The sequence below is a fragment of the Hippopotamus amphibius genome, chromosome 5 (genome assembly GCF_030028045.1).
Source record: "Hippopotamus amphibius kiboko isolate mHipAmp2 chromosome 5, mHipAmp2.hap2, whole genome shotgun sequence".
Lineage (NCBI taxonomy): Eukaryota > Metazoa > Chordata > Mammalia > Artiodactyla > Hippopotamidae > Hippopotamus > Hippopotamus amphibius.
The window spans coordinates 145004219-145025261 of record NC_080190.1 but is presented as its reverse complement, the minus strand read 5'-3'; the positions used below and the strand labels follow the sequence as shown (position 1 = coordinate 145025261).

At 35.3% G+C, this 21043-nt stretch overlaps 1 long non-coding RNA gene across 1 annotated transcript in view; it reads left to right on the top strand.

The window, feature by feature from the left end:
• The window catches only part of LOC130853912 (uncharacterized), a 39785-nt gene that overhangs the window by 18001 nt on the left and 741 nt on the right, over positions 1-21043 (top strand). Inside the window, exon 3 of the long non-coding RNA XR_009053906.1 lies at positions 4499-4570. This is a non-coding gene — a long non-coding RNA (uncharacterized LOC130853912). The remainder of the gene's footprint in view (positions 1-4498; positions 4571-21043) is intronic.

The following is a 21043-nucleotide window of genomic DNA, read 5'->3' as shown; positions in this document are numbered from 1 at the left end:
TTTAACTAAGATATTATGACTACATAAAAGAAAAATACCCTAAGGCCTTCTCCAAGTTACGCATTTTCCCTGTAACTATAGTGTTTGTTATATGCCCCCCACCCCAAATTTATATTTTGAAACTCAATCCAGTATCTCAGAATTGACTGTATTTGGAGGTTGGACCTTTAAGGAGGTAATTAAGTTAAAATGGGGTTGTTAGGATGGACCCTAATCCGGTAGGACTGATGTCCTAAGAAGAGATTAGGACACAGAGGGAGGACCCTGTGAAGACAGGGAGAAGGTCACAACCCACGAGTCAAAGACAGAGGCCTCAGAAGAAACAACCATGCAGACAACTTGATCTTAGACTTCTAGCCTCCAGAATTGTGACAAAGTAAATTTCTGTTGTTTAAGCCACTCAGTCTGTGACTTTTTGTTATATTAGCACTAGGAAACAAATATACTGTTTAAGGTAAAAAATGAAAAATGTAAGGCCATGGCACATGTTGTCCCAGGATAATATATATTCCTTTTATATATTCGCTAATATACAAAAGGTTATTTTTCGAGAAACATGAAAAGAGTGGTAATTTTATTAATGTTGTATTTCACAGTATTCCTAATTGTCTTTATTTTAGTTTAAGCTCTACTAACAGGTAAGGGGGCAGTGTTTTGTATTGGGTTGGCCAAAATGTTCATTTGGTTTTAAGTAAAAATAAAAGACACATTTTTTATTTTCACCAAAAATTCTGTTGAACAATGTATTCACTAACTGAACGAACTTTTTGGCCAACCCAGTACCTCAGGAATAAAACTGCTATATAGTTATACATTCAGTAGTACCATCAAAACACATGTGGGATTTGCTTTGTTTTTTTGTTTTTTTTTCTGTCTTACCAAGTAAATTTACTGGACAAAAAGAGCTCAAATATAGCTAGTATGCAAGCCATTCTGTTGGCTTGCATATATATTTCATTTTATATATGTATTTACTTGTATTTATATAAATTACAGTAAATTATAAATGTAAATAATATAGAGTCAGTAAATACAAATGTAAATAATATAGAGTAACAGGAATAATATCTTGGCATATCCCATTGATAGAATGCCCTTATGAGGTGTGCTGGTTTCTTTTTTCTTAGTTAAGAAAAACAGTAAAGAGACTTGGAATGTCTACAAAGGACTAGACAGGAGATACAAACTTAGAAGTCACTGTTTTTGAAAAATAAGGTAGTTTCTCATTTATATTTAAGACAACTTGAATTTTTGAAACCGTGTTGTAGTTCTGATATATTCATTATTGATAATATTTAGGTTATTATTTATTAAGTCAATAAAAATATTTGTAATGTCTACATAATTTACTAATATCATCTTACTTGCTCCAATTTATGAATCATAAGAAAGAGGACAAGTGTATTTTATATAGCCTAAATATAACAAATGCTAAATATTGTCTCCCTGAATGTTGAAATATAATCTCTCTACATATTCTTTTTTTTTTAATTTATTTATTTATTTTTCTATTTTTATTGGTTGTGTTGGGTCTTTTTTTGCTGTGCACGGGCTTTCTTCAGTTGCGGTGAGTCAGGGCTAGTCTTCGTTGTGGTGTGCGGGCTCCTCATTGCCCTGGTTTCTCCTGTTGTGGAGCACAGGCTCTAGGTGCGTGAGCTTCAGTAGTTGCAGCACACGGGCTCATTGAAGTTGTGGCTCACGGGCTCTCAAGAGCAGGCTCAATAGTTGTGGCGCACGGGCTCAGTTGCTCCACGGCATGTGGGATCCTCCTGGAGCAGGGATCGAACCCATGTCACCTGCATTGGCAGGCGGATTCCTAACCACTGCGCCACCTAGGAAGCCCCTCTACATATTCTTTACCCCAGGGCGTTACCAGAATAGTACCCTGGGGTAAAGAATATGCAGGGAGTTTATATTTTATGTAAACAATATGGAGTAAAAAGAATATTATCTTGGCATATCCCTGTTAATGGAATGTTCTTATGAGGTATCTTAATTACTTTTTTCTTGGTTAAGAAAAACAGTAAAGAGGCTTGGAATGTCCTTTATGAATCTGAGTTATTTCTGCCATTTGTATGGTATTGTAGCACACTGGAATTGCTTGAGCTGCAAGCAAGTTTTTTGGACTGAAAGGAGATACTCTAAAATCTAAAAAGTACTATTTAATATGTATAAAAATAAAATATGTACAAAAATAAAACAAAAAGGAGTTAACTTACTTTTAAAATAATGAACTGAAAAGTCAAATATAAAATGTGAACCTAAGAAAAGAAATAGTAATAAATAGGCTAAAGCTATTTCCTGTAAACAATATATATTCTGATTTCTCTCTTGTTCCTATTTGTGAGTTGTTTGTGCTCCTATCTAAGGGCAACCCCTTACATAGGAGCACAAACACTAGATTCCGTGCCCTTTCTTCATGCACAAACACTAGATTCCATGCCCTTTTCTTCAACTCAGCTTGTCATTCCTGCAATTCTTCCTTCTCCTAATTCATCATTATTTCTCTTTTTTATGGATCATAAGTACAAAACATGTTGTAGTTTCTCCCATCAGACTTTTGTAAACCTCTTTCCCCTGATATCTCTTATCAAGGACGCAAATCACCCTCACTTTACTAAAGCCAGTGGTTCATTTTCAGTCCTCATTTTACTTGAGCAGCATTTTAAACTGTGGCTTCCAGGGCACTCTTGGTTTTCCTCCTACCCCACTAGCTGCTTCTTCTCAAACTCCTTTATTTGATCCTTCATATCTTTTTGACCTAGCAATGTTTGAATGCCCCAAAACTGAGTCATTGAACATCTCTGTAATCTCATCCAGATACATAGCTTTAGATGCCATATATCTTAGTTTGTATCTTCCTTCCTCGATCTCCCCTCTGGTTCCAGACTCGTACATCTAACTCCTACTTGACATCCTTAATTGGATGTCTAAAAATCATCTCATACTTGACATGATTAAAATAGTACTCCTGATATTACATTCTTCAATATCCATTGAAGACAGCATCTCCCATAGTCTCTCCTTTCTCAGTAATAGCAACTCCATCCTTTCAGGTATTCAAACCAAAAAACCTTATAGTCTTTCTCTCCTACTCCTCATCCAACCTGTCAGCAAATCCTGTTAACTTTGCCTTTGAAATATATCCGGACTTTAACCACTTCTCACCACATCTTTCTCTCACCTGGACTATTGCAACTGCCTTCTTACTGTTCCTGCTTAACCCTTTGCTCTCTTATAGTCAATATAAAAGTTCAAGTGGGCCTTTTTAAAGATAAAAGTTAGATCACATCATTTCTTTATTCAAACATCTTCCAACAGTTTCTGTTTCATTATAAAGATGAGGCTTTACAGCAACCTACTCTTCTAATACCTTCCTATTCTTATTGCCTATTAATCCTCAGTCCCTCTGCAGTAACCCCATTAGCCTTCTTGTTCTGGCCTCTTATTCATGAAACCTGCTAGAAATGGTACCACCTCAAGCTTTTGTACTTGCTTTTCATTGTGCCTAAAAAGATCACTTCCCTGCATCCCCCCACCTTCCCACCATGTCCCAGTTCTTCCCCCTCCCCAGTTATTACATGGCTTCTTCCTTCTGTTTCAGGTCTTTGCTCCAATGTCACCTTCCCAATGATCCTATTTAGAATACTATGACTCTCCCTCCACCCAACTCTTAGCAATTAGTAGACTTCTTCTGCTCTGTTATTCCATAGCACTTATCATCTGATGTGATGCATAGTTTTGCTTATTTCATTTTGTATTCTCTGTCACCCTTCATTAGAATGTGAGCCCAGAAAGGAGGAATTGTCTGTTTTGTATTGCTTGTATCCCCACAGCCTAGAAGAGTTCCTGATAGACCCTTAATAATTTTTTAAAATAAATTAACATACCCCAATATAATCTTTATTTTTTGCCTATTCATAGCTAGATTTTAAATAACCATAGTCTTTTATTTTGATCAGTTATATCCAATTTATTTGTATTTTTCTCTCTATTACCTGTAATCTAGTCATAGATCTCCTTTTTAATCATAGGATAATATATTTTTAGAGCTAGAATGGACCTTTTAAGGTGAAGAAAATCATTTGGCCACTGTGGACTGTTATTGAACCTCTTTGGACTTTAGTTTCTTTATCTGTAATTGAATAAGGCAAAGTCAGATTGTAAATCCAGCTCACGTTTTAAATCAATATTCAATTTGTATATCACAACACTATGAAGTTTCATATTTAGTTTTTTGTGCAATATACCTGAAAGTCAGTCACTTTCACTAGAAATTGGGCTTTAAGGGTCACTTGTTCCAAAGGATTTCTACGGACTCATGGAAAGCAGATTATAATTGTTGAAAACACATACACACACAAAAGTCAGTACAGCTTTAACTATTTTATTTTTGACTTGGAGAGTCCCAAACTTATTGTCTGTGCTAGTGTTATATAACCACAGATAATTTATTGATCAATCACGGACTGAGTTCTAATTTACTTATTCCTTTCAGTGTAAGAATTCTCAAGAAAGATGAACCAGACAATTGCCAAGAGACGCACCAAATATCTCTTTCGTGTTATAAGTAAGTTTTGCTTTACAACTAAGTAATTACAGGGATCTAATGATTTGCTGTCCCTGGGATAATAGTTTCCTGACATTTCAGAATAGCAGTTTTATAATAATGCTTATATATGGGTTTGATATTGCATGTTTTAAAAGAATCAGCAGTTCTAGACTGGAGTTTAAGTTTATGGTAATGAAGTGCTCTATCCCAAACAGAAGGGGCATGTGTGCCTACTTCAAAGCAGGAATAATTGGGTACCAGAAAGGAGCCATACTGCCTTTGCTATTTGGAGGGGAGGGAGGGTAGAGATGAGAAGAAAAAATTCATCAGACCTTCATTCCCTAGTTCTGGGAATGCGTAAAGGAAAGATTATCTGAATCAATAAACATCTATGTTCTTGGTATGATTCTGCCTCAGAGTGATCACAAAGACCAGGAAACCAGCCTTAAAATCAGGAAACCTAGGTTCAAGTCCCACTAATGCCACTTATTTTAGAAAATTTACTGATTTCTCTGAGTTTTCTCATTTGCAAAATTCTCATCTTCATCAATCTTAACTCATAGTTTTATGGTAAAACTATAACGGTGACCTGCAAAATATTTTATAAACTACAGATCACTATAATATCACTATCTCTTGCTCAAATGCAAGAACTTAGAAATAATTGCTGTGGTCATTTTTAACAACATTCAAAGAAAGAAAAAGATCAAATTGTTTTTTTGTTTTGGGTTTTTTTTAATCCATGGTCTGTAAATGACTGTAAATCTATTTCTTTGAGATATATATCAGTATTTTCTGAGTTATATATTTGATGTTATGAATCTGTAGCTTCTAACATTGTTATTTTCCATCCTTGCAATTATTAGCGCTTATAACCTAGCCCATTGGTATCTCGTAAGTCTCCCTAGGTCTTGAAAATAATTATTATTTAGTGGCTTGTGATCACAACTTCAGTTAATTCCTTAAGAAACATAAGAGGAATATCACTGATGAATATAGATGCAAAAATCCTCAACAAAATACTAGCTAACAGAATCCAACAACACATGAAAAAAATCATACACCATGATCAAGTGGGGTTTATCCCTGGGATGCAAGGATTCTTCAATATATGCAAATCAATCAGCGTGATACATCATATCAACACATTGAAGGATGAAAACCATATGATAATCTTGACAGATGCAGAAAAAGCCTTTGACAAAATTCAAAGTCCATTTATGATAAAAACTCTCCAGAAAATGGGCATAGAAGGAAATTACCTCAACATAATAAAAGCCATATATGAGAAACCAAAAGCCAACATCGTTCTCAATCGGGAAAAACTGAAAGAATTCCCTCTAAGAACAGGAACAAGACAAGGGTGTCCACCCTCACCATTATTATTCAACATAGTTTTGGAAGTTTTAGCCACAGCAATCAGAGAAGAAAAAGAAATCAAAGGAATCCAAATTGGAAAAGAAGAAGTCAAATTGTCACTCTTTGCAGATGACATGATATTATACATAGAAAACCCTAAAGACTCTACCAGAAAACTACTACCACTAATTGATGAATTTAGTAAAGGAGCAGGATACAAAATTAATGCGCAGAAATCTCTTGCATTCCTATATACTAACAACGGAAGAGCAGAAAGAGAAATTAAGGAAACTCTCCCATTCACCATTGCAACCAAAAGAATCAAATACCTAGGAATAAACCTGCCTAAGGAGGCAAAAGACCTGTATTCAGAAAACTGTAAGACACCGATGAAAGAAATCAAAGACGAGACAAACAGATAGAGAGATATACCATGTTCTTGGATTGGAAGAATCAACATTGTGAAAATGACTGTACTACCCAAAACAATTTACAGATTCAATGTAATCCCTATCAAATTACCAACGGCATTTTTCACAGAACTAGAACAAGAAATCATACGATTTGTATGGAAACGCAAAAGACCCCGAATAGCCAAAGCAATCTTGAGAAGGAAAGATTGAGTTGGTGGAATTAGGCTTCCTGACTTCAAACTATACTACAAGGCCACAGGGATCAAGACAGTGTGATACTGGCACAATAATAGAAAGGAAGATCAATGGAACAGAATAGAGAACTCAGAGGTAAACCCAAGCATATATGGGCGCCTTATCTTTGACAAAGGAGGCACGCGTATACAATGGAAAAAAGACAGCCTCTTCAATAAGTGGTGCTGGGAAAATTGGCATCCTTCAGGATGGGAAAAAATACTTGCCAACGAAACAATGAACAAAGGATTAACCTCCAAAATATACAAGCAGCTCATGCAACTTCATACCAAAAAAGCGAATAACCCAATCCACAAATGGGCGGAAGACCTAAATAGACATTTCTCCAAAGAAGACATCCAGATGGCCAACAAACACATGAAAAGATGCTCAACATCACTAATCATCAGAGAAATGCAAGCCAAAGCCACAATGAGGTATCACCTCACACCTGTCAGAATGGCCATCATTACAAAATCTGGAAACAACAAATGTTGGAGAGGGTGTGGAGAAAAGGGAACGCTCCTGTACTGTTGGTGGGAATGTAAGTTGGTACAGCCACTATGGAGAATAGTTTGGAGAGTCCTTAAAAAACTACAAATAGAACTACCATATGATCCACTAATCCCACTACTGGGCATGTACCCAGAGAAAACCATAATCCCAAAAGAAACATGTACCATAATGTTTATTGCAGCACTATTTACAATAGCCAGGACATGGAAGCAACCGAAATGCCCATCAACAGATGAATGGATACAGAAGATGTGGCATATATACACAATGGAATATTACTCAGCTATAAAAAGGGATGAAATGGAGCTATATGTGATGAGGTGGATAGACATAGAGTCTGTCATACAGAGTGAAGAAAGCCAGAAAGAGAAAAACAAATACTGTATGCTAACTCATATGTACGGAATCTAAAAAAAAAAAAAAAAAATGGTACTGATGAACCCAGTGACAGGGCAAGAATAAGGATGCCGATGCAGAGAATGGACTGGAGGACATGGGGTTGGGGGGGTGGGGGGTGAAGGGGAAGCTGGGACAAAATGAGAGAGTAGCATAGACATATATATACTACCAACTGTAAAATAGATAGCTGGTGGGAAGTTGCTGTATAACAAAGGGAGATCAACTCGATGATGGGTGATGCCTTAGAGGGCCAGGACGGGGAGGGTGGGGGAAGTCGTGGGAGGGAGGGGATGAGGGGATATGTGTATAAATACAGCTGATTGACTTTGGTGTACCTCAAAAACTGGTACAAGAGTGTAAAGCAATTATATTCCAATAAAGAGCTTAAAAAAATAAATAAAAATAGAACTATCATATGACCCAGCAATCCCACTGAGCATATATCTGGAGAAAAACCATGATTCCAAAAGATACATGCACCCCAATGTTTCATTGCAGCACTATTTACAATAGCCAAGACATGGAAGCAACCTAAATGTCCATCCAGAGATGATGGATAAAGAATAAAGAAGATGTGGTATACACACACACACACACACACACACACACACACACTGGACTATTACTCAGCCATTAAAAAGAATGAAATAATGCCATTTGTAGTAACATGGATGAACTTAGAGATTATCATATGAAGTGAAGCAAGTTAGAGAAAGACAAGTATCATATGATATTGTGTATATGTGGAATCTAAAAAGATGATACAAATGAACTTATTTACAAAGCAGAAACAGACTCACAGACTTAAAAAAACTTATGGCTACCAAAGGGGAAAGGTGGGATGGGGGGAGGGATAAATTAGGAGTTTGGGATTAACATACACGCTACTATGTATTAAGTAATCAACAAGGACCTACAGTATAGCACGGGGAACTCTACTTAATGTTCTGTAATAACCTAAATGGGAAAAGAATCTGAAAAAGAATAGATATACGTATATGTATAACTGAGTTACTTTGCTATACATCTGAAACTAACACATTGTAAACAACTATACTCCAATATAAAATAAAAGTTAAAAAAAAAAGAGGAAATAATTGGAATTTATAAATTAGAAACCTCAGTTTAGAAAAATATCTATTTTCTCATGTATTTCAATGTTATCTTTGGTCTCTCATCCATTTGTAGCCACCTAAATCATCAGGTCACAAATGAGTTTTCCTAAAACAGATTAAAAGTAAAAACACTTCAATCTAATCATTAGGATAGTTGCAGTATTCTTATTTCTCACACTTAATATATTTAATCAACATCTTTCTATGTCTTTTATTTTTCTTTTGTATTTCTTTTGGCATCTTATTTGAATCCTACAAGAATATCCTGATATACATTCCGTAGTCTTTAAAAACATTATTCCCTATGGGCATCTTAGAGACAGAGCTTTTTGAGTTACTTTTAAATGTTAGCTTCCAAGTGCCATTATATGTTATGCCTGATTTCATTTATGAATATAAAATTCATAATTCTGTGTTCATCTGATTTCTAAGTAAATGCTTTTAAAGTGTTGCTGTATTTTTCAAAGTACTGTCATCAGAGCATTTCTGTTGACCTCATGAAGCGTTGACCCTTTTCATTGAATTAAGAACTCTTTAAGTAGGGTTCCCCTGAATTTATAAATATTATCTTAAGAAGATGCTTTACCAATCTTTTAAAATAGAGAACTAGTTTTGACTACCATGTTATATACTAGGCATACAAAATTTCATATTTTTATTGCATAGTCATGTGGATTTTAAAATTTAATTAGTGAAATTTAATTAAATGAGAGTGCATGGCTTCTATTAATGTTTTAGATAACTCATCTAATCAGTGAGATATTCTTAGACAAATGTTTTTGTTTTTATGATGCCTTATTAAAATTGTTAATGGTTAACTATAAGACATATACCAAAGGTTTCATCCACATTAGTTAATGTCTCATATAATTTCACTTGCTTTTGGTAAATGTGGCCACTCTCATTCTATGTAAGCTTTTAGTTTTATTTCCTATTTCATCAACATTATAATTGTAGTCAATTTCAGGATTCATACATTTTTTTCTCCATTCTTTCATTATCCACATAGAAATTCCAAGAAAAAGAAAGGATGCTTTTTCCATTTACAAAGACAATTGGTCACAAATATTAAACAATTTAATCAAAATCACCATGAAATTATAATAACATGAGGTGTTACAGGTATTACACAGGCTTAGAAATTTTAGTAATAATGTAGCCCAAAAGTGGCAGAGCTGGTATTTAGGTCCAGGTTAATAGACTCCTAGACCTAAGCTTGAATTCTCTCCTTAACCTCTCAAAAAAGAACCCTTATTCTTTTCTCATCACATATGTAATATATGTTCATTTGTAAACCTTAGAAATTAAAAGGGCAAAAGAAAGAAAATAAACAACAGTAAATCATAACCACTGTTAATATCATGGTATATACCCTTCCTGATCTGTGCTGCCCAGTATGGTAGTCACTAGCCACATGTGGTACTTAAAATTAAAAGTTCACTTCCTCAGTTACACTAGCCATTCTGCAAGTGCTCGACAGCCACGAGCAGCTAGAGACCATTGTATTGGTCAGCAGAGATTCAGAACAGTTTCTTCATCACGGAACATGCATACACAGTGCTGTAAATGTAGACTTTTTTCATGCATGAGAAAGTGCGTACACACACGTACACAGAGGTTCACATATAAATTCATGTTTTTATTTATTAATTTTTTTATATATCTTTATTGGAGTATAATTGCTTTACAATGTTGTGTTAGTTTCTGCTGTACAACAAAGCGAATCAGCTATATGTATGCATATATCCCCCATCCCCTCCCTCTTGAGCCTCCCTCCCACCCTCTAGGTTAAAATACAGATGAGTCATACTATAAATAATATTTATAATCTGACCTTTTCATTGAACACATATAAACACATATATTTCCCATGGTAATATACGTAATCTGCATAATAATTTTAAAGTATGAATTGTTCACTGTAATTATATACTGTAATATATTTAATCAAGTTTTTCTTTTTGAACTTTTAGATGATTGGCATTATTTTAATATGATATATAATGATACAGTGAACATTCCTGTATGTGCAACTTTATACTTTTATCTAATTATTTCTTTAGGATGAATCTCTAGACAGGGAAATTTTAGATAGAGAAGGTATGTACAATTTTAAGGCATTTGCTATGAAGACCAAATAGACATCCAGAAAAAAAAAAAGCAACACACATCTTCCCTAGTAGTGTGAGAAGTCACCTGTTACTGCTTACCCTTACTAAAATATCTGTTAGTTTATTTGCTTTTTAAGTTTATGAAGACTTCATTTACCTTATTTTTGGTCCATCAGTCTCCTCAGACATTTTATATTTAAGAATGAGGACACCAACTAAATAAGTTACATGGAGAGAAAAGAATGAACTAAATCTGGAAAAAGTTGAAATGAGTTTTGAATTTTATATACATATATAGTTCTATATAAAATCATATGAATTAATAAAGTATATTAAATTATATGTGTGTGTGTGTGTGTGTGTATATATATATCCTCAAACATGTTAACATTTATAATTAGGAAAACTTTCACTTAATACTCAATAGGCATGTTATTATTTTCTGTAAAACATCTTAATTATGACAAATTTGCCACTACACAGACCATTTTAAAACCACAATAATACATTCCAGGGTGTGTTACGCTGGGAAACTGCCATTCTGGGAAGAATGAAGTCACTTGGCCTTTAGGTTGGTGTGTCAGAATACGCTCAAGGAAAGTAATATGTAATGAGAAGGCAGGTATTTCAATAGCCACTTAATTATAATTCATTAAATTTTAGTTCCAATAAAACCTAATTATTCCATGAGATTTTTCTTTTTTCCCGGCCGCACTGCACGGCCTGTGGAACTTCCCCGACCATGGATGGAATCCATCTCCACTGTATTCGAAGCCGGAGTCTTGACCACTAGGGAATTCCTCCGTGAGATTTTTTTTAAACATTGTGTTCTCTAAATGAAGGATTTTACTAGGCATTAAATTTATTTTCTTTAAAGTACCAAAACTTAAAATATGTACCATAAGCTATAAAACAAACCAGAAAGTTTTTTCCTAATTGTGGTAGAATCTGACCAGCTGGTTCCAGTTCCCATGCCTGGTAACTAATGATCTCTGCCCTCTGAGCTCATACATTCTCAGATTCTGTGTTTTACATCCATCCTATCATATGACCATAGGCAGCACTATTTCAATACATTACATTAACTCAAATTAGTTTCTCAGATGATCTAATCATCACTCTAAAGCCCTGAGGGAATGGAATGCAAGACAGGTAAAGGCTGATGAGAAAATAGAGGCCATTAAAGGACAGACTTCTATAGCAGCAGTGGAGGGTTATTAGGGTGGAGAAGAAGGCGGATGACAAATTAATATTTTTATATTAAGCTGGCCCACTTTGTGAGAATTAAATTGAAAAGCATCATAGTTTTGTTGCCATTTAGTTTGGGAAGTTTTGAGGAGAAGGTGAGATTTAGAGGAGCTTTGGTGCAGAAAGGAAACACTAAGGTGGGAAAGAGAAAGTGTTTCATAAACAAAGGCAAAAGATCCTAATTATATTAATAAAATTATTTAGATCACTGCTATGTTAACTTCTAGGACCAAAGATGAAATTCAACATTTTACCAAAACAGATTTATTGTTTGGAGATTTAAATTACAACTGAATCACTCTCACTGATGATTAGAAACAATCTCCAGAGTCATTTTCTGATATATATCAATAGCAATCTGTTAGACAAATTATAAAGGATTCCAGAAATTGTAGTTATTGATTCAACATGTATTTTTAAAAGCCTCTATACAATAAATGATTAGTAGCAATCTTGTAAGGTATACATTACCCTTTAGGGCACAGGTTTAAAATTTATCATTTCTTTGACTTATGGTTTATTTTACTGTTCTTGCTCCATTTGTGCTAATCTATTATCTAAGTATAGCCTATGAAACAGCCCTGGAATGCTAACTAATTTTTCCATGTGCACTTAATTAGTGTGATTTCTAGAAGTTCCCACACCGAATGATGTACTTTTAAGTCATGCAATCTCTCAAAGGGAAGAAGTCAATGGAATATGTGATTTCATGTTCTTATAATAATAACGCCATGAGTATACGATGAGGACATTAACATTAGATTCAGAACATAAGAAGGGTATACTGCCCCTCCCAATAATAAATCACTTAGAGAAATTTTTAGTTTATGAAAGTTTAATGCTTGAGAACAGCATATAAATTCTCCTCTTGAGCTCTTTTCTTAAAAATTAACAGTGTGCCCCATAAAGCTCCTTGGGGAAAATAAACTTTACCTATAATTTAAAATCCTACAAATCCACAATTTTATTTAAATATATTTCCAAGAAATTACCACAACAGAAATCTTTGTTCCTTTAAAAGGAATTGGAAGTAATTGAGAAAAATTTAACCCATCTTTATCTAGTTAACCAGTTTTGAACTGGCAGTAAATTTCTTCATGAGAGTAATTCAAGTAGTTACAAAGACCAAAGGTGCAAATACTTTGTGTATATATTAGGGGAGGAGGGGTTAGAAAAGGGATAGCCTTGAAGTCTTCAGAGAGGAGATAAGGCTTAAACAATGTTATACAATAAATGAGAGGTTATTATGTAGATATTAATGAAAACTAGTGAATACTGAGCTCTTAATATGTGTTAGACACTGTTCTAAGTGCTCCGTATGTATAAACTATTACTTTAATCTTCAAGAGTCTCTGAGATAAGAGATATCTTAATTTTATGGAAAAGACAACTAGGGCATCTGACTCAAAGACTTTCAGCTAGTAAACAGAGATGCTAGAGGCAGGGGGCGTGGCCTTCAGTCTGTGAGAATGGTCAAATTAATTAAAGCTCCTCACCTCTACCCCACTTAATCCTTCATTTATACTTTCCACAATTCTTCATTTTCTACAACAACCAATACTTTTCAATCTACTTTCTTTTAAAACTGTCATATATGGATAAACTGAAACTCCTTCAGAACTTTAGGAGAAGAAATTTTCCTCCTCAAAAACCCTTTTCTTCTTTTATTATTTTTTCCATTTACAGTTATTACAAAATATTGGCTACATTCCCAGTGCTGTACATTAAATACATCCTTGAGCGTGTCTTACACCCAGTAGTTTGTACCTCCCATTCTTCCACCCCTGTGTTGCCCCTCATCCCTCCCCACTGGTAACCACTAATTTGTTCTGTGTATCTGTGAGCCTGCTTCCTTTTTGTTATGTTCACTAGTTTGTTGTATTTTTTTAGATTCGACATATAAGTGATAGCATACAGTATTTGTCTTTCTCTGTCTGACTTACTTCACTTAGCATAATGCCCTCCAGCTCTTTCCGTGTTGCTGCAAATGGCAAAATTTCATTCTTTTTTATGGCTGAGTAGTATTCCAGTGTGTGTGTGTGTGTGTGTGTGTGTGTGTGCATGTGTGTGTGTGTACCACATCTTTATCCATTCATCTTTTGATGAACACTTAGGTTGCTTCCATAACTTGGCTATTGGACATAATGCTGCTATGAACATTGGGGTGCATGTATCTTTTTGATATATACCCAGGAGTAGAATTGCTGAGTCATATGGTAGTTCTGTTTTTAGTTTTTTGAGAAACCTTCATACTATTTTCTACAGTGGCTGTACCAATTTATATTCCCACCAGTAATGTAGAAGGATTCCCTTTTCTCCACATCCTGGCCAACGTTTGTTATTTGTGTTCTTTTTGATGATAACCATACTGACAGGTGTGAGGTTGTATCTTGTTGTGGTTTTGATTTCCATTTTTCTGATGATTAGAGATGTTGAGCATCTTTTAATGTGCCTGTTGGCCATCTGCATTTCCTCTTTGGAAAAATGTCTATTCAGTTCTTCTGCTTATTTTTTAATCGGGTTGTTTGTTTTTTCAATGTCAAGTTGTATGAGCTATTTATATATGTTGGATATTAATCCATTATCAGTCATGTCATTTGCAAATATTTTCTCCCATTCAGTAGGTTGTCTTTTCAAAAAACCCTTTTCTTTTTAAAAAAAGCTCTTATAGAATCAAAAGCCTTCATATTTCCTAATCGCTGTCACTGAAATAGGCAGAACCCTGATTCCGTCTTTTCCTCACATTCACGCTATAGCAACCCTAATTCTTCCTGAGACACTGTAGGCCTCTAGCTGAAGAGGGAGTAGGACACAACTGGGAAGGGTGGGAGAACAAAAGCATGTTTATAGAATTCAAAATATTTCAAAACAAAGATCGTTTCAGATTGTCATTACTACTAAGATGAAAAAAAGCTGGGTGAGGAGGAGAACAAGAAAAGAGAGTACAGGAAGGTGGTCAAGGAAAGCCTCTGAGAGGGTGGTCTTTGCACCTTGACCCAGGCTGAGGATAACCAGCACAGGGGAACAGCTGTGGGAAAAGCAGAGCAGTCCAGGAGCTAGTGTAAAGGCCTGAAAAGAGTAAAGATTTAGTTCCTGCAAGGAAGAGAAAGAAAACCAGAATAGCTATGAGCTATGAGAGAGGACATGAAGAATTAGACAGAAATCATCAGGCAGGGTCTTTTAGACCATAGTAAGGAATTTGAATTTTATTCTAAGAGAAGTGGAAGCCACTGAAGAAATTTAACCAGAAAATGAGTTATGATCTCATTCACATTTTTGAAATATAATTCTGTGGAGAGTGGATTCTAAAATAGATATGTAACATCCAAGTGGAGTTGTAAAAGGCAGTTGGAGATTGGGTGACTGGTCTGTGCTGTAGATGTTTTGTAGAGCCTTGTACAGGGAGGGTAAATTTACCTAGGGATAGAGCCTAGACAAAGAAAAGATGATCCTGGACCAATTTCTGAAGCTATCTAAACTCAAGAGCTTGGGTAGAAAAGGAGGGGGTAGGGAGGTCCAAGGAAAACTTAGATTCTCTCTGGCCAGCCAACACTTAATTGTCATAGAGCATGGAATGTTGATGCCTATGACTTTTGAACTTTCATGCTCGTCTAGTCTATTATTATTAAATGTGACTTTGCCAATATGAGATTTTTGAATTTGTGTTTTTGTTTTGTAAAAAAACTGAACAAACATGGATTGGATTAAATTGATGGTATTAGCAATCAGATTTTGGCCAATACAAATAAGTATATATTAAGGAATGTAATTATTAAAGAGGTAGGGCTACAGTAAATATTCAGTGCTTTTTTAAATGTCCAAATCTTAAACATGATGATTCTAACATTAAAGACATCCATTATATCAGGCTGAAGTTAATGACTTCACTTATTCTTGGTATTATGTAATAACATTTTATATCTTAGGAGAAGATATAAACTATCCACAATATAACCACAGTTTTTCCAGAAAGAGAGTATGTAATATGTCTGGTTGTCCAATTTGCCCTGTCTACCTAAAGTTTAACTGACAATTTTTCCCTCAAGCTAAATTCTGTTACTTTCAAAAAATTATTGTTTTAAAGTTAATCTTAATGTGGGATAAATTGTACCACAGAAAACACAAGGACACAGAGCAAAAGCAGTTTTGTTTGATGCATTAATATCAGCATAGAAAAAGCAATATATTTATCCTGCCTCATTTTTTGAATTTTAATATCGAATTAAACTGGATAAAAAGTCCCAAATTTGCTTCAGGCAAAATTTTTTTGTTTTCTTAAGCAGCAGTTTTCACTTAATATGAAATAACTCTGTGGCAAATGCCCAGATTTTGTATTAGCAAGTGTAATTTTCCAGAAGAAATGTCAAATCCTATTGCTGGCCCTTTAATATGCATTGATTGGATGCAGTGTCAGAGTTCTATTAAGAACATCTGAAATGAAGAATGCCTAGAAAAGTTGGTGCATCAGTGGTAACATTACGATTTTGTTTCAAGGAAGGGAGTGATTTCTGCTAAAGCTGCACATTTCTTTGGGCTTGAATGAATTGGATAGAATTTCAGACTGAGTGATGAAGTACAAAAACTTGCATTCAGATTCTTTGTTATTTTACACATGTATACATGGCTGTCAAGGGAGTTTCTGGTTCCTTGTAATATTCATTAGCTTTGGGGTCTCTTAAATCATCTAGCTGTAACATAGAGCAATAGATGTGTACATCCAATTCCAACACCTCCAGGTCATCCTACATCTCCCATGGGTCACATTTGTCAGAGTTACTCTGTGAGGCTTTTGGACCTGGAGTCTTGTCTTCTTCAGGGCTGAATTAACAACTGTATTGTTTTTACTGTTCTTGATTACATTTTAATTTTATACTGGAAGATTCTTTCTCCTTTTTGTGTAAAATTTTCCAAGACTGTATCCTAAATATAGAACAACCAATGGTATTTACCTTTTTAAGTCATAACTAAATAAAATGACAACTATCTTTACCATAAATTGACCTTGAATCTAATTTCTAGCTACTATGATCACAATTTAAAGTTTAATATATATGCAACTTAGAGTTTCTTTATCTCTTCTCTTTTTCATTAGGGTCAGATGAAGAAGTTGGTTTCCCATTTTTTAGACATGAATCGTTGGGACTTTTTAAAAATGTGTCTGCCTCTGTGCTGCACTGCCTTTTTTCTTTTTTTTCCACCCACAGAATTCCTTGCATCTACCTTATCTTCCATATGGAGATACAGTATTTTCTAGGATACTAGCTTAATTATTTACCTAATATCAAGTATTTGTTGAGCATCTACTGTGAGCCAAACACTGCGCTAGACCCTAGGGATTGTAATAAGAACTGTAAACAAGTTAGACTGACTTCCTCTTGGAGCTTGTGAACTCATGAGGGAAACAGATGGCCAATTACATTCTAGGATGGTAAGTGCTATGATAGTGGAAATACAGGTTCTAGATGAACCCATGGAGGAAATTTTCTCTTAATCTCTTCTCTTTCCTGTGGGATCACATTCCCTCTGTATAATTCTACTTGGTTTTTTTAGGAACTTTCAGTAGCTCTACTATATCATTTGCTAAATACCCACCATTTATTTTCTGTAACAACTTCGCTTTTATACATAAGTTTACTTTCATTATACCCCAAAATAGCCATGTCAGTCTTTTTTTAAAGTCCAATCTCCTGTAAACATACGGGGTTTTTCCGTGTGCAGATTCATTAATGTGGAACATTTCTGCTTTGCACCGACTGCCAAGTGACCCGATCCTCTGTCGTTTTTCAAATGTCTTCATAAGGAGTTGATGCTTATAAGAGTTTTTCCTCGAACTCTGAGCAGCCCTTTCTAAAATGCCATGCGATAGCAGTGTTCCAGAGGTGAATATAAAGATCAGGCTCACCAAGGAATCACTCTACATTCCGAACCATTATGTTTGATGTTCCTCATTATTTACCATCAGTATATCCCCATTTGTGGCCCCTTAGGCAGAGGCACAATATTCATTTATCCTTATGACCTCTTTATCTCAGAGCACTTGGGAAATGAATAGGTATTTAAGATTGTATGAAAGTCCTTTAGGGTAACAGTTGGGATATTCCAGGCTATTTTTGCTAATGACATCATTACTTTTTTTTTTTAATCATTACTTTTTTTTTCTAAGCTGCCATTTAACAAATCATTTTCTATACCAAGCACTTTTACAAATGTTAGCCTAGCAATCATGCTATTTAGGTTTATTTGTATCCACATATTTTAGAAAAAGAAAATGAGGTTCAGAGAGGTTTATAGCTTGTCATCCAGCTAGTAAGTGGCAGAGAGAACCCAGGCTGTGAGTCTAGGTTCCTGGCCTCTTTTGCATTAGACCACACTACCTCCCTGTATTAAGCAGTCACAGGGGACTTCCCTGGCAGTACAGTGGTTAAGACTTTGTCTTCCAGTGCAGGGGATGCAAGTCTGATCTCTGATCAGGGAGCTAAGATCCCACATGCCTCAGGGCCAAAAACCCGAAACATAAAAAACAGAAGCAATATTGTAACAAATTCAATAAAGACTTTAAAAATGGACCACATCAAAAAATCTTTAAAAATAAAAAAGCAGTCTCAGATTTGCCCAGGCCCTGAGACCACTAGAACCAAGGCTTGCAGTGTGTTATGCATCCCCCTTCCCCAGTGGTTGGGATATTTAATTAACATTTTACCTACTTTTACCTACTTGAAGTCAGAATACCCAAAATGCAACCTTGGATACTTGTATTATGACTGAGTGTGTTAAATTCCTTAACTTCCATCATGGATTTTAATGAGTGACTCAACCTGCCAATCTTGCTTTTTTTCTGGTGCCTCTCCTTCATTCCCACCCACTTTGGACCACATGTCTGACTCTAACAACACTGACTAATGATTATATCAGAACATACATGACATCAGCCATCATACCCCACCTTCCATATTAGGCTCACTGAATACCACTGAATCATACACAAGCCCAAGTTGCCATGTTCAGTGTGATTTTGATTCTTGTCACCTTCCCTTGGGACTCCTCCTACAGCTAATCCTAGTTCCAGCTGTATTTATCCTGATCTTACTCTCTATTTCTCCCTGGCCTGATAAACAGCACAACCATTGCCAAGTTTATCTAAGTTTTAATTGGAAGTAAAAAAGGAAATGTATATTCTACTTCAGACTGTATTTTGTTGCTCAGATCTTTTATATTACTTTTTTTAAACTTCTTTCTCTACTTTCAAATAGATCCTCTCTTCACATTTCCACCAAATTTGTGTTTCTGAAGATTTATTTCCATTACATCATGCATATGACATTTTTAGCATCTCCTATTACCTAAATGTTACTAGTCTGATATGCAGAGTCCATTACAATTTGATCAGAACTTAGTATACCTCAATCAGGCAGGCATACTCCCTTATCTTCTCCCACTCCAGCCCACTCAAAGCCTTTTCTCATTTCATTGCACTTACCATGACTGCCCTGTCTTATTCTCTCCCCTGCTTATCTAATCTTACCCGTCATTTAAAGTCCTCATGTTATCTCCAAAGTCCCCCTCTCAATGATCAGCGCACACTAATCTCAAATTAATTCTAATAAATATGGAATTTATTATATGTGCTACATCTTAAAACATATAGCTTCTTAAAACATGAACTGGACCAAATGATTTTCCAAGCTAACACTTTTTGATGGCTTTCCACTGTATTTAAACCAAAATTCAGTCTCCAAGTCATTGGCTTCAAGTCCAGATATAATCGGGCCCCTGTCCACATACTCTTTCAAGTCCTAATTGATTGGTTCTTTCATTAAGAAGTGAAATGGGGATTTAAAACTCCAAGAGAAAGAACTCAGTGAAAATGTTTTTTATCAATGGCCCATTTATTGTTTTTATTCAACTTAATACTGAGTAATGGTATTTTACCCATACAGTTCCTCAGACCTCCACTGTTAAGATTTCTCTCTTTATTTCAGAAGTCTGGACAGTTGCAATTGCTCCTCCTATCCCACTCCACCTCTGTCTTAAGAGGGGAAGATAAAATAAGATTCATATGTGGCTAAGGTCTGTGGGGTAACATCTTCCAGAGGTGGGGTAGAGTACAGCCCTACTCATTCTTTCATAACCCAGATGAATGATAGCATTGGTATACAATTACAATATTTCTTGTGTGGGACACTAAGAAGTAGGTTTTCACCATTTTCTAACTTAATAAAAACACAAAGCAGCAAGGATACATATTTTCTTTAAGAGAGAGAATGGAATATTAGAACTTTATAAAACAATACATACTTAATTTTCCTTCTTTTATACTAACTTTTATAAACTCTCTCTTGGAATGCAATGGTTGGACCTTGTGCTATTTGTACTGCTGTGGTCTAAGAACCAAGGTCAGTTTTCCAATCCCATCACTTCCCAAGTTACAAAGGAAATGTAATACGGCAAATACTCAAAAGTCTCCACCTGCAAGCAGAATGAACCAAGGATGTTTTCCCTCATCTCACATCTCTGGCCCCATATTGTATTTATCCACACTAGCTCCCTTTCTGTTGCTCAACAGCTATTTCCTACCTTGGGTCTTTACATGTCTGCCCAGAATGTCCTTTCATCTCTTTTCATGGATTCTTCTCTACTTTAGATGTGTCACTTTCTCAAATAGACCTTCACTGACTACCCAATCTAAAAGAGGTTTCTTTAATTTCTGTTTTAGCAACCTGATGGGTTCTTTTACAGAACTTTTCACAATTAAAAAAATGTCTTTCATTCATTCATTTATTTGCTTCTTAAAGTTTCCTTTCCTCCTGGACTGTAGGCTCCATGAAGGCTGATCATGTCTGTTTTATTAACTGTTGGCTACCCAGTGCCTAGCACAGTGCCTGACACAGAGTTCATAATTAGTAAACATTTGTTAACTGAATAATTCCCATTTTCAGTTTTAATTGCAGTAGTTATTTTTACATGCTTTATGTCTTGACTCCTCAACTACATATAATACATTTAAAGAGACAGCATCTCAAATGTCCTGATCAGGGTTTATAAGTACCTCTTGAATTATATGGTTTATTTATTTGTTTGTTTGGCTGTCTGACTTTC